The sequence below is a fragment of the Osmia lignaria genome, chromosome 3, assembly GCF_051020975.1.
Source record: "Osmia lignaria lignaria isolate PbOS001 chromosome 3, iyOsmLign1, whole genome shotgun sequence".
Lineage (NCBI taxonomy): Eukaryota > Metazoa > Arthropoda > Insecta > Hymenoptera > Megachilidae > Osmia > Osmia lignaria.
The window spans coordinates 9322683-9334920 of record NC_135034.1 but is presented as its reverse complement, the minus strand read 5'-3'; the positions used below and the strand labels follow the sequence as shown (position 1 = coordinate 9334920).

Genomic DNA, 12238 nt, shown 5'->3' with positions numbered 1-12238 from the left:
GCTACGGCATAACTGTAGAACTGATTCTATTCGAAGCTTTATAAAACAAGCTTCTGTTATTATTAATGAAGTTTCATTTATTTTAGTTTGTATAAATAATTGGAATCGGGCTAGCTAGTGTGTTCTTTTGTATATAATCTAATTATGGAGTATAAATGTGGTTCAATGAATAGATTTGTAAAATCACTTTCTTTTCTGTTTTCAACTCATTACAGCTTAAATCTTGATTTAATTCCAATTTCAAATTTAGATTTCATTATAGATTTAAAATCGAGAGTTTAAACTTTGTAGTTAAATTTTATTTTTCTAACTCTTTAATTATTATTTTGCTAATTACTTAAACCTTCATATAGAGCTAATTGGTCGCGTCATCAAGCATTAGATAATTAAAAATCAATACAAAGTTCATGTAGATAATTCAAATAACGTCCTCGTATTTGAAAATTTTCCATGTCGAAGAATGTGTTGATGATTTAATATTCTTTAAACTCGTTTGAATTTACTTCTAAATAACTGTTCGTGTAACATTAGAAACACGCAAAGGTAACGCGATGTAAACAAACGTCTCTTGATAATCTTCCAGTGTGTCAGTGTTATGATGTGAAGCGAAGTGCGAGAACCAGACCCGCGAATGAAAAACACCCTTCGAGGAATTTGTTTTGTTACCGAACGTGTTTCTGTGCTGCGAGGGAATCGATCAACAAGGACAAATTCGTCTGCAAACCGGTGGACCGTTCAACCTCATCAACGTTCAGCAGTCGGTGAGTACCGAATTATTTATTTAATTGGTGATTTATTTGATGGAATCCTATTTTCAATTGGTGATTTTGCGAACAATTGGTAGGATGTTCTAGTTCACATCGAATAAGAGAATAGTTTTTCATTTATAAGCTACGAAAAAATGCAAGTAGATTCTAGTTTGTAAGTTGCATGGCTAGAATTAACACTTTAATTACCAAAAACCTATTCACACGTTGAACTAGAAACATAATCGAATAATTGAAAGAAAATTTTAACAGAGGTAGCATTAATGTTATAATAATTTTGTAAGGTAGAAAATGGGAAGTTTAAATTGGAAAATGAAATGATCGTATTTTGATTAATTGTAATTATAGTGCATCGTGTAACATATATCCATTTTCACTGCGGTGTTTAACGTGTTAATAGGCTTTCCAATACCATCGGTTGTTGATTGAGAACCAATTAATAAACCTTTGATTATTATTGATCCATCTGTAACTCAGCTGAAATAATTCAAGTTATATGTGCTGTAATTAAAAAGCAATTGAAAGCAAGGGTACTTTATTATAATTCTTGGGTATCATTAATTGTATACCACAGGAATTTAACCATTTTCGGTCCAATGATAATTCGTATTCATTAAAAACTTTTGCAACACCTAATACACTTTATACAACAAATTGAATAATATCACTGACGAATGATCAGCTTTATTTTTTAATAGTTTACACAGCAATCCTTTCATTAAACACTTTACGTTTCTCTTTTATTCACATAAATCTCAGTATTTCCAATTGATACAAGATATTCCTTATTTTTTTTTTTTTTTTCATTATGATCGATTATATTTTCCTTTCGTACACGAATAGAAAAATGTTGAAAATTAATGCGATGGAAACGCCAGGAAGGCGTGAAATCAAGCTTTGACGGACATTTCAATCAACCAATACCGTGGTAAAGGGAAATTCAAAAAAGCATCCCCCTGATCGACGGAAAAATTTATAAAAATGCAAAATTTCAAAGCGTAAGCGTGATGCGTTTTCCACGGACACGTTGATCCTAGGTGTTTCGAAAAAAAAGAAAAAAAAATAGAAGGAAATAAAATATCGAGTTTTTATCAAATACGTTTCCGATTTGCCTCGACTACATTTTTGACACGGCTTCAAGACGATTTTCATTGCGATCGAATGCGTGAAATATTCATGACTCGGGAGACGTATAAAATCCATTTTACCATCGGCTCTATAGAATAGGGATTTTTTTTTTTTTTTTTTCGTGTCTCATTTTGAAGGGAATCGAACGAGAGATTGTTCATGTTCCATACTGTCTCTTGGTTTATCACTGCCCCTTTGTTAGCGAAAGTCCTTTAAAATTAGGTTAATGTGACCTTAATTAGTTGCATTTCATAAATACGAGTCGAAATGAGTGAATTCTAATTAAAGAAAGGAAAGTAAGTAAACGCACACAGGGTGAATAATTAAGCAGGCCTGAACTTTCCATTTAATGGTCATAAATTTCTTTTTACAAGAAAATCTTTGAGAGGTCTTCACTTGTATGAATTGAAAAACGAAGCCGTTTTTCATGAAATACGACGATATTAAAATATTATTGCAGTTATTTTTAGTAAATTCATCGTCTTAGAAAAATTCAAATTCAGATCCACTGTTCATGTGAAAATTCGAAGAAAAGAACATAAAATTCGTAGAATATCGACGTTCGAAACGAACAATACCAACAGAGGTCTGTTTCGAAAGTACATTTGACCGAGTAATATGATTAGGAGCATGTCAGGAGGATAAATAATGAAAAGCGTTAAAAGTGGCGCGGATACGCGGAATTTGGAAGCGTGATTCGAGAAAGGTGTAGGAAGCGAATCATGTACTGATCGAAGCGTAGAACGTGCCAAGACTATTTCGAAAGAGTTACTGGCGACGCTAATATCGGTAATACCAAGCATGCGACCATCGTGGTATTCCGACCTGAAAGCTGCTGTATCCGCGTACTGGAATCTGTCCAACGGATATACCTTACGCCATCCCTGCTTGCCGGAAACCAGGCGATTGCTAAAGAGAGCAGGACTCGCGCGATATACGATTCCAGGATAAGAATTTTATTTCAATCGTTTGCTTCGATGCTCGAAGGGTTGGTAAAGTTTCCAATTCGGCTAAGAAACTCGATATCAACGTTTGAATTACACAAAATGACTTGTATATAGTTGTTTTCCTTAGAGGAGTCTGATTCGATCGCGACTGTACGCGTACATTTTCGAATTCAATAAACCGTAAGCGTTTTATTTCGTCGCATAATAAGAAAAGTTCCGACGAGGCGCGAATATTTTAGTTTCGTCTGGCCCCCGAGGAACGGGGAGCATTTCTTCGCGAGGTGAAACATTCGCGTGAGATATGGCAAAGAAGCGACACTATAGAGACGCATCCAGTATTCATTTTCACGTTCCATTTCCTCACACTCACCGTCCAAGATGCTTTCGAGGACCATTCAAAGTTTCTCAACATTGCTCTTCTCGTCACACTTTCCTACCGAGAATAATCGAATCGAATAGTTTTGCGTTATTGATGCAAATCCGTTGAAAAAGAAACAGTTGTGCATAGATTTCTTTTACGTCTCTACTCGTCCGGTATAAAAGTTCTTCAAAGCTTTGAAACGTTAACGCGACGAAATTGTGCAGAGCTGATAATAATTTGATGGCAACCTTCGTTCGTCTCGAATTTGATTAGCTGACTATATTTGTCTTGCGCAAGCATCGTGTAACAAGTATACGGTAATAGCTGTTTCGTGGCTTTCAGCAGGACAAAAGAGGAGGAACAGGGCTTGATTTCATTTCGCCCGTATGTGTCTCTCGGTGGCGGGGTCGCTATACCGCACGAAAGGGTCGTGAAATTTTCGAGTGACACCGGGCCAATTTCCAGAAGGGTTACCGAGTGGACGACAAACATGCGCTTTTGAATTTCCCTGCCTGCCGTTTCCATTCGAGCGAGAAACGATGCTAGTAAGCTTCTCGAGCACGCTTCGCTGTTTAGCTTCGAGCTTTTCGAATCCTACCCGCGGCTCATTGACGAACAGCCTCGAGTTGTTTATCTGTCTCGACCTCCGTGCAAACGTTTAAAAGCCTCTCACCACTTCTGATGGCACATTGTTTTCAACCCCCGCGATAAATCTCATTTAACTTGCTTCGTGGAAACGTTCTAGCCAAGATTAGCGACATGTTGGTGACCGTTGTTTTACATACGATGCATTATTTTTCATATTATTCAAAAAGTACATGAAAACATAAATATTTTTAATGATGAGCAAATAATAATCAGTGTTAGTATACATTAATGCATAAAAGCTTATTCATATATTGTTTTAATTCCATTAAAAACATCTCTCCACAAGTAGTCCAGGTTTCCCCCAGCATGTTCCACTCGCGATACGTATAAAACATGTTTTTGTTCTTCCACCTTGCATTTTCTGGCTGCACAACGCGTTGCACAATGCACAATGTGGCTGCGGAATAATGATACGTATTATAATTTTGAAAACGACGATGGCTGGCTGCTTCTGAATACAGTACTAATTTTCTTTAGTTCCGACATTAGTTTCTTTCTGAATAATTTGGGAATATTATATAAGTAACGAGTCAGGGTGAAATTCAATCGAGTCTCCGTGCAATTGGGAGCGAACGCGAAGAATCGAAGTGTGACGAATTTCTGGAAAAGTTTTCGGTTACACGAACGTGTACCAACACAGGGGATGAGGGTGGTAATGCCGGTGGATGTGTTGGAGAATAACGGTGAAAGAAGACGGGGTCTGGGGTGATACCGGGCTGACATGAGAGGAAGGATTTTAATATAAAATGCCAAGCGTTCCAAGTCCTCGGTTCCAAAGCTTCGACCGGCTCTTGACAGACGAAAGCGCTTTTCACGTTCGTAAGATCAAGTTTCTTTTTCCAGTATCGTGTGTCTTTGATTCTTTGCACCTCACCTTTTCTCGCTTCACCTAAAACTTGATCTCCGTTTAATAATTAACGAATTACCGTCCGTACGAATTTCCCTTGTTTCATTAGAAATATATTTCACACCATATTTGAACGATTTTGAACGATTAATGGCACATTTTTTCACTCGTGTATTTAAATTTTTCGCGTTTAATAATGTTTTCGGTACTCGCTGATAAGATAATGAAATTCATAGAGCTCTAATAAACGCTATAAATGAAATTTAGTTAAATAATAGGAATGCGAAGAGAGAATAAAATTACATCGACTATTCAAAATAGCAAATTAAACCGCGAGATTGGAATTGATACGTAATAATCCATATATTATCGTGGGCCGTATGAAGCATTACGATCAGCGTATTAATTTTAGCAAATGTATGTTAAATATAGAAGAGTTGAATTATTCGTATATTACGATAATGTGTAATTCGCGGAAATAACGATGAAGGACGTAGCTTTTGTAAATATCCAAAAATGACAAACAACATTCATTTACTATAGGAACAATGCGTATTTAAACAGAATCTTGTCACTCTGTTGTTTCATTGATTTATTTACTCATCGTCAGAAGATACGAATATAAATATTAAAACGATATATTCATTGATTCGGAAAGAATTGATTTCAGCTTTCATCAATTTGATTAATGGTAAATAAAATATAAGATCTTGTAGAACGGATCTGCAAGTAATTTAATTACTTTACTGAACTACCCACGCACTTGTTTCATATTTTCTGGCATTAATCTTCGCGATTTCTATATCGATAGCTCTCCCCATAAAAGGGTCGAGGTTATAACCCTTAATCGAAAACGTTTCACCGCTTGCGTAAACTTTCTTTATTAATACTCGAGCGAAAGGGTTGAATTAACGTTCACCGTACCCTCAGCACCGGTCATTATTCTTAATTTCAGTTGGAAAGACACCCTTGCACCCCCTTTCATTTCCGATATTCCCTTTCCGCTTCATTTTCTCTATCCTCGTCCGTTGTCGTTCACGCGGATCGCAATCGCCGCGCAGCTTCCTAATCCTCGATACTTTTTCGCAATCCACCCCGGAACCCTACGTTCGATCGATCGATCCTCTCATTTTCTATTCTCCTTCCGGCCGTGCTCTTCACCTTGCTTCGTTTCACCGGGGTCGGTGATCTTGAAGCGATTTCGCCTCGACTTTTCCTATCTTCATCTCGCTTCGACGCCCTACGGCGATCCACTCCGCCGCTAGCCACTCTGAATTACCAATGAACATTCCGATCACGTTGTTGGCGAGCTTGCTTTTCGCGGCGAACGACGGGAAAACAAAGCGTTTGGGAAATGGAAAAAAACCGGGTCGCCTCGGTTAATTCGATTCTACGCTCGCGCGTATGTATCTGTATTTTAATCGAACTTTTACGCTCGCATCGCGCCCCATGTCGAGCCAATCGCGTGACACAGCTGCACCCTGTGCTCGATTTTGTTTTAACAATAGAACGGTAGAACGAGGTTTTCTTTGTTCGATGTCAAAGGATAAAATGTGTGGACGCGTCGAAGATGTGACTTTAATGAATAAAACCTCTTGAATGCTGGATCGTTGTTTGTTTAACGCGCTTTTTGGTTCTATTTAGACGCGTTCTCACGTGACGAGGTTTTTGTTTTTCGTGACTTTTGTTGTCTTGAAAGTCGGTAATTTCGTGTCACCACTTTGTTAAATCGTTATGGAATTGATACGATTATTTAATTATTTAATCGGTACGGTAGAAATTGTCGCGTTTAGTACGATAGGATAATGTGGATTATCAAGGATTAATTGTTTAAAGCTTTCATTTGCTATTTGGAATTACTAATGTAATTTCAGTAGTAATGAGAATTTGTAACGCAGCTCCTGTGCGGTGATCCGAATATATTCATATCATAGACTGCAAAATATAATTTCATACAATTATTCTTATTCTTTTGGCCAAAAATCACTCGCTCTGAAATGTAAACGAACGTACTTTAGCCAATACGGTGAAACAGAATATCCTTTTGAATAACACCACGTTGTTCCAACTGCAAAGGAAAACTAGTAGCAGGTGTGTTCCTCGTGAAAACACGGAGGTCCTATTAAAAATTTATTTTTTATCGGAAATCGAAGCCACTAAAAATTCCCACGACCGTCTGTCTGTTGGCAGAGGCAGAAATCGAAGCTCTTCCCCCTTTTTTTTCCTGTCTCATCCTTGCTCTGTTTCTTCAATTTCCCCGAAACTTGTACACCTGCTTACGCGTCACCATATTCCTTTTCTCGCTTCATAACCGATCGCGAGAGGCTATTTTTCATCGATAAAAATCAATGGCACATTTTCGCGCAACTCGCACGCCACCCACGTCGGCATAAAAGCCACTTTTCCCACGAAGCCCCTTGAATTCGCCTGGGTCCCATAAGACGCTTAACCTCTCGACTCTCATCGCTATTCTATGGGAGCCGCATCGTCTGCCTTCTCTTCTTCAGCTCGTTTTCTTTTCACACCGTTCCGTTTCCCTTTTACAAAAGCCGACTTTCGCGATGTCGGATCAGACGTTTCACCGTTCCCGTTTCTCGCGATTCGAGAAACCTCCGCTGGCAATAATTCTTCGGATCCTGAGATGGGACATCACTTTTCATTGCTTTCTGTTATTTGAAACTTTTATCCGTCAGCTCGACGTGAATTTCTCTGCTGAATTTCGAAACGTATTAAAGGATACATTTTGCGAAATTGTATTTAATAATCAATAATTAATTGAGATTGTTTCTGAATACCTTCCAAAATCATGCAAATAATTTTATAGGAAGATCTTAATTTTCAGTATTTTCAATTCGCAATATGCTGTGTCATATTAAATATGGTTTCACTGCGGCTGTCCGCATGTTAAATTACACTTTATATTTATCCGTACACGTTTCACAAGGTTTCTCTCTCGTATCCACGCATTCGCAACCTGGTACATTTACCAACTTTTTAACGTTTCGAAAGGTAGGTCGAGGTTCAGTTTTCACATTAAATTAATATCGGCATTCACGTGCTTCTTACACATCCTCGAGTCTGAATTTCGTTCAATTACACAAGCAGTTTTTACTCTCCTACTGCTTCTCCTCCTTTGGTTACCTACGCTTTGAACGACAGCTTTCAGTGGTTCGTTCATCTCTTAAATTACATGTCAGAACGTCCGAGCCACTTCTCATTAAATATTTTTCTTTGCCAGCTCGGACACCAGCGACTCTTTCCCGTGGAAAAGTATCGTTGGGCCGGGCATCGTTCCGCAGCGAATTTTCCGCAAATTTGCCGTGGAATACTCTTTCCCGTCGACAAAAGGGGGTCGGTCAGGATGCCAGGGCTTCAATTAAATTCCTGAAAGTTCTCAAGTCCACCGCGTGGCCGCGACGTGGTCGCGGGACCGCGGGGAAATTTAATTAAAAAAGTGCAAACGCACAATTTTTTCAAAGTTTCTCCCCCGAATAATTGCACCTCGACGAGCTCGGCCAAGGTACCGGTAGGTTTGCCCCGTCACTTACGAATATTCAAAGTTTGTTTAACGATAAGTCTTATCTGTTCTCCTCTTTCTTTGCTCGCTTCCTTGGAAGTTTCTTGGAACAGGTGAATTAGTTACTTGCATTTGCAGCTTGAATGACGTGGGTGTCGCAGCTTGAAAGTTTTTCTATTCTTCTTCCAATAAATCACGGTATTTCTTAAAACAAATAAGATTTGCTAACCGACTTCCTTTATCGAGAGTCAAATCGCGTCACGACGATACGCTCGAATGAATCCTTAAACCGTAGCAAGGGGGGCAAGAATGAAAAGAAGAAAATTGAGGTAACCGATAACCGTGTCAGATCGAGCACCAGGTGGCAGGGACAATTTCAAGCGGAAACGGTAACGGTTCCTTCGAACAGGGCGCGACGACGGTGGTATTCGATCCATCCGAGGCAGGAATATTTTTCTTAATCTTTCCCGCGACGTCTATGGGACGGAAAGTTTGAAGGTGCGGCGCGTCGCGTCGCGGCGCCCGATCGACGAGTGCTCGTTTAAACGGGACGAGAGAGGCTCGCGATATTTCCGTGAAATTGCGAATCCAGCCAGTGGGCTGCTCTCAGCAGGTTCCGCGAACTCTGACAAGTTTTATTTATTTATCCGTGCCGCAGAGCGACCGGGTTCTCGTTCTCCAGGAATATTATTAAAGCCCGTTGCTCGTGTTTGACTTGGAAAGGATCGCGCTCCCAGCTAGCCGGGATAGCTTTATTTGTATGCCGGCTATGTTTCGGCGCGACACGATACACGCGAAACAAGCCGTACAAATCGACAACTGGGTTAGATACACCGGCTGCTAACGAGCCATCGTAATGCAGCTGCAATCGCGCACGGATCCACGCGTACGCTTCGGGAGTTTGTTCCGCGTCATATCGCGCCTGTCGTCGCGCCAATCGCGCGAACAAACGAGTGATCGTTATTCACGCTCCTGTTGTTCATCATGCAAGAAGGTAAATTGCCGTCGCACGGGAATTACCCGAGCCATTCGTTCGAATCAATTGTTCGTGATACCTTTCCATCATCCTCCAAGTAGCTGATTGTTCGTAAGAATTCTGTTATTCGTGATTATAAGCAAAAGAACAAAAAGTGTCGAGTATTTACCTCTCGTTTTTGATATCATTTATTTCACACACAAAGTATAGTAGAAAGATAAAAAATGATAAATATACGAATTCACAGCCAGTGGTGAAAATTGCAGTGCCAGAATACTTGAAATTTGCAAGGATTACCTTGTTGTATTTCTGAAATTCAAGCAATATCTTCAACTTAATCCCGTTCATTCATCCCAGGAGAGATTATTCTCGTTGCGCTTGTATACGATTCAGATTCAGCTGCATATTTATGCGTGTATGTTATCTTCAGTTCAAGGAGAATTTATTATACCTGGCTGAGTGCTTGTAACTCGTACATCTGGCGATAAATCTAACAGCACCTTATCGGTTTCTGTTTCTCGTATGTCCAGGTGATTCTTCGATTCTAAACTTCTTGGCCATTGATTTTTGAAATTGCCAAAGGAGACATCGTAGTCACGTTTAAAAGTATACTCGAGCAATTAGGGACGTTTCTTTTTTCTATGCACGGATTGTTGAATGTTTCAAAGGGTCTGAGATTCGTAGATGAAAGTGGTGACCCTCTCGAGTGGTACGAGAGGGCGTTTAAAATTTTGTCTCTTTTTTCGCGGGGGCGCAAGTCTTCTGATGCGTTTTAAAACGCGACAAAGTGAATACGCGACTTTGTGCGAACGGTTAACACGATTTTTTAAGTACCCTGGATAATTGTGTAAAGGTTTATTAATGAATTTAATTTCATATTCGTATGATATTTAACCGGTTACATTAGTTATGCCTTCAGGCGGTATAAACATTAATATTCACAGTATACCGGTTAAAATTGTAAACTTTTTTAAATCGCTTTACCTCCGCATACCGCGAACTGATAAAACTTACATTTATTCTAGTTATACGGTTCCGGTATTGCCTGCGGTTGAACGGTCCAATGCACTTATATTTGTTTATATCGCGTCCTGCTGCGCTCTATGGGTTTAAATAAAAAAAAAGTGTTTATAGAATTATCGCTATAGATTTCCATCAGAACGAAAAATTTCATTTCTACCCGTACGCGAATGGTTCAGAATTGAAAAACAAATATCGGTTTTAGTTTTACCCGAAATGGACAGTGATTAGTTTAGTATTAAAGTTTTCCTAGTATTTTTTTCGTAGGATTTCAAATTGAAAAAAATATCCAATTTTTTTTTGTCGCCCGGATTTCAGGAAATTTAAACACACCTTTGTTTCATCGCAATTTGTAGCATTTATTTAACGAGCGTTACGCGGACAAATAAATTTTGTCCAGCGATGCTTTTTAGTTGGTTTTATTTGGAAGGCAACGAAGTTAACGTCGTTTCCATGGATCCGTGCAACTTTATTACTTTCTGCCCGTAATTTTAGCGAATCCTTTAAAGCGCGATACCTGCACTGCACCCGTCTATCTGGAAATGTACATTGCATCGTGTCCCTGTACGATTCGCTTCGTAGAAATGCACTCTTCAAATAAAGTTAGAGATTCATAGTTTCCACTGTCGGGTATAGGCAGGAACGCAGCAAACCGAATATTTTTGCCACGTATCATTTTAATTCCTAGTTGATACTTTATCATTATTACCGGGAATGTTTTCTGTTGAATGCAAATACAGCTTCGTTATCAAAAGATAACTTGAACAAAAATGTACATCTGAAATTCCCTTCGAGCTTCAGAAAATTTTCCAAACGACGAACGCATTGCTTTGCATTTTTCTTTTTTGCGAATTCACCCGATTTCTCGACCCGATACCTCTCGAAATAGAAACGGTTGATGATTTCTGCATGCGCAAGTAGATTCTTCGAGTATTCTCGGATAATCAGTGGGAAGGCCGGAAAGTCACTCGTTTCTTTTTATCCTAAGTTAAATTCTAAACTATCCGGGCTCCCTTTTTCCTGCGCAGTCTGCACAATTTTTCCGATTCCACGTTTCAGTGATTCTCAACTGTTCTTCTCGTAGACAAGCTTCAACCAACCGGACAAAATTTCTCGATGTTTTTGCATTGTTGCAGAAGAAGCAACGTGTATTGTTAACCTTTCAAGTAGCATACGGGTCAGCCATTTTATAGGGAACGATACCAGCGGTAAAAGGAACGATAGGAATACTGGCGGCTGAATTAGCCGGCGCTTTCGTTATTCAATTACTTTTTACCTAGCGTTGTTTTTCAAGAACAAACCGGCGAGTTAGATGAGCGTTGGCTAGAATTAGTCTCGTAATTAATTAACGAAAGAATTCCAATTTTTATGGTTGTCGTTGCTGATTGAAATTTGAAATTTAATGAACCAGCCTCTGCACAGATCATATTATTTTTCTTAGCTGAAAAATTTTCAAAAAATTATTTATTCTCATTTATGTCTTGAAGATTAATATGAAATCTTCATTTTGCAATTATGAATATTTCTATCCAACAAATGAACTTCGAAGATACGAATAGTAGAAATGAATTTCCCAGCCAACTACTGTATATCACAAACCATTACTTTCGATTATCCTCATTCATCAGCATTGACAATCTAGCACGTGTAACCGTGCGTAGAAGCATCGGGGTTGTGCGGTGTGTTGTATCAATCGTGCCATAAACCTACGCTTACCTCGGTACGCTTGTCTCCGAACCGCTACCAGCAAATTCCAGATTACCCTACGCCTCGGATAACATTTACATACGGCATACATTTACCGTTCCAAACCAGCGGCCACCGGATCTCCGTCGTTGCGGGCCCCCAGCGATACACATTATGGTTGAAACGAAATAGGGATGGTTGCCGGCGAACGAAAGGGGTAGACGCTCGTTTTCGACTACACGCGGACGACATCTGAGCAAAATTGTCCAGCTAAAGCTGAAATTATATTATATTTACTTAGATTCTCACTTATGTACAGAAAGTGGATTCCGCGAGGAAAA

At 39.3% G+C, this 12238-nt stretch overlaps 1 protein-coding gene across 7 annotated transcripts in view; it reads left to right on the top strand.

Moving 5' to 3' along the window:
* The window catches only part of LOC117610975 (TWiK family of potassium channels protein 9), a 222782-nt gene that overhangs the window by 54304 nt on the left and 156240 nt on the right, over positions 1-12238 (top strand). For 6 of the 7 annotated variants that reach the window (XM_034338846.2, XM_076693346.1, XM_076693348.1 and 3 more), the window contains one exon: positions 584-761. The gene's annotated coding sequence lies outside the window, so the exon portion shown is untranslated. Of the gene's footprint in view, positions 1-531; positions 762-12238 lie in introns of all 7 variants that reach the window. The other variant, XM_034338848.2, reaches the window with a different exon arrangement.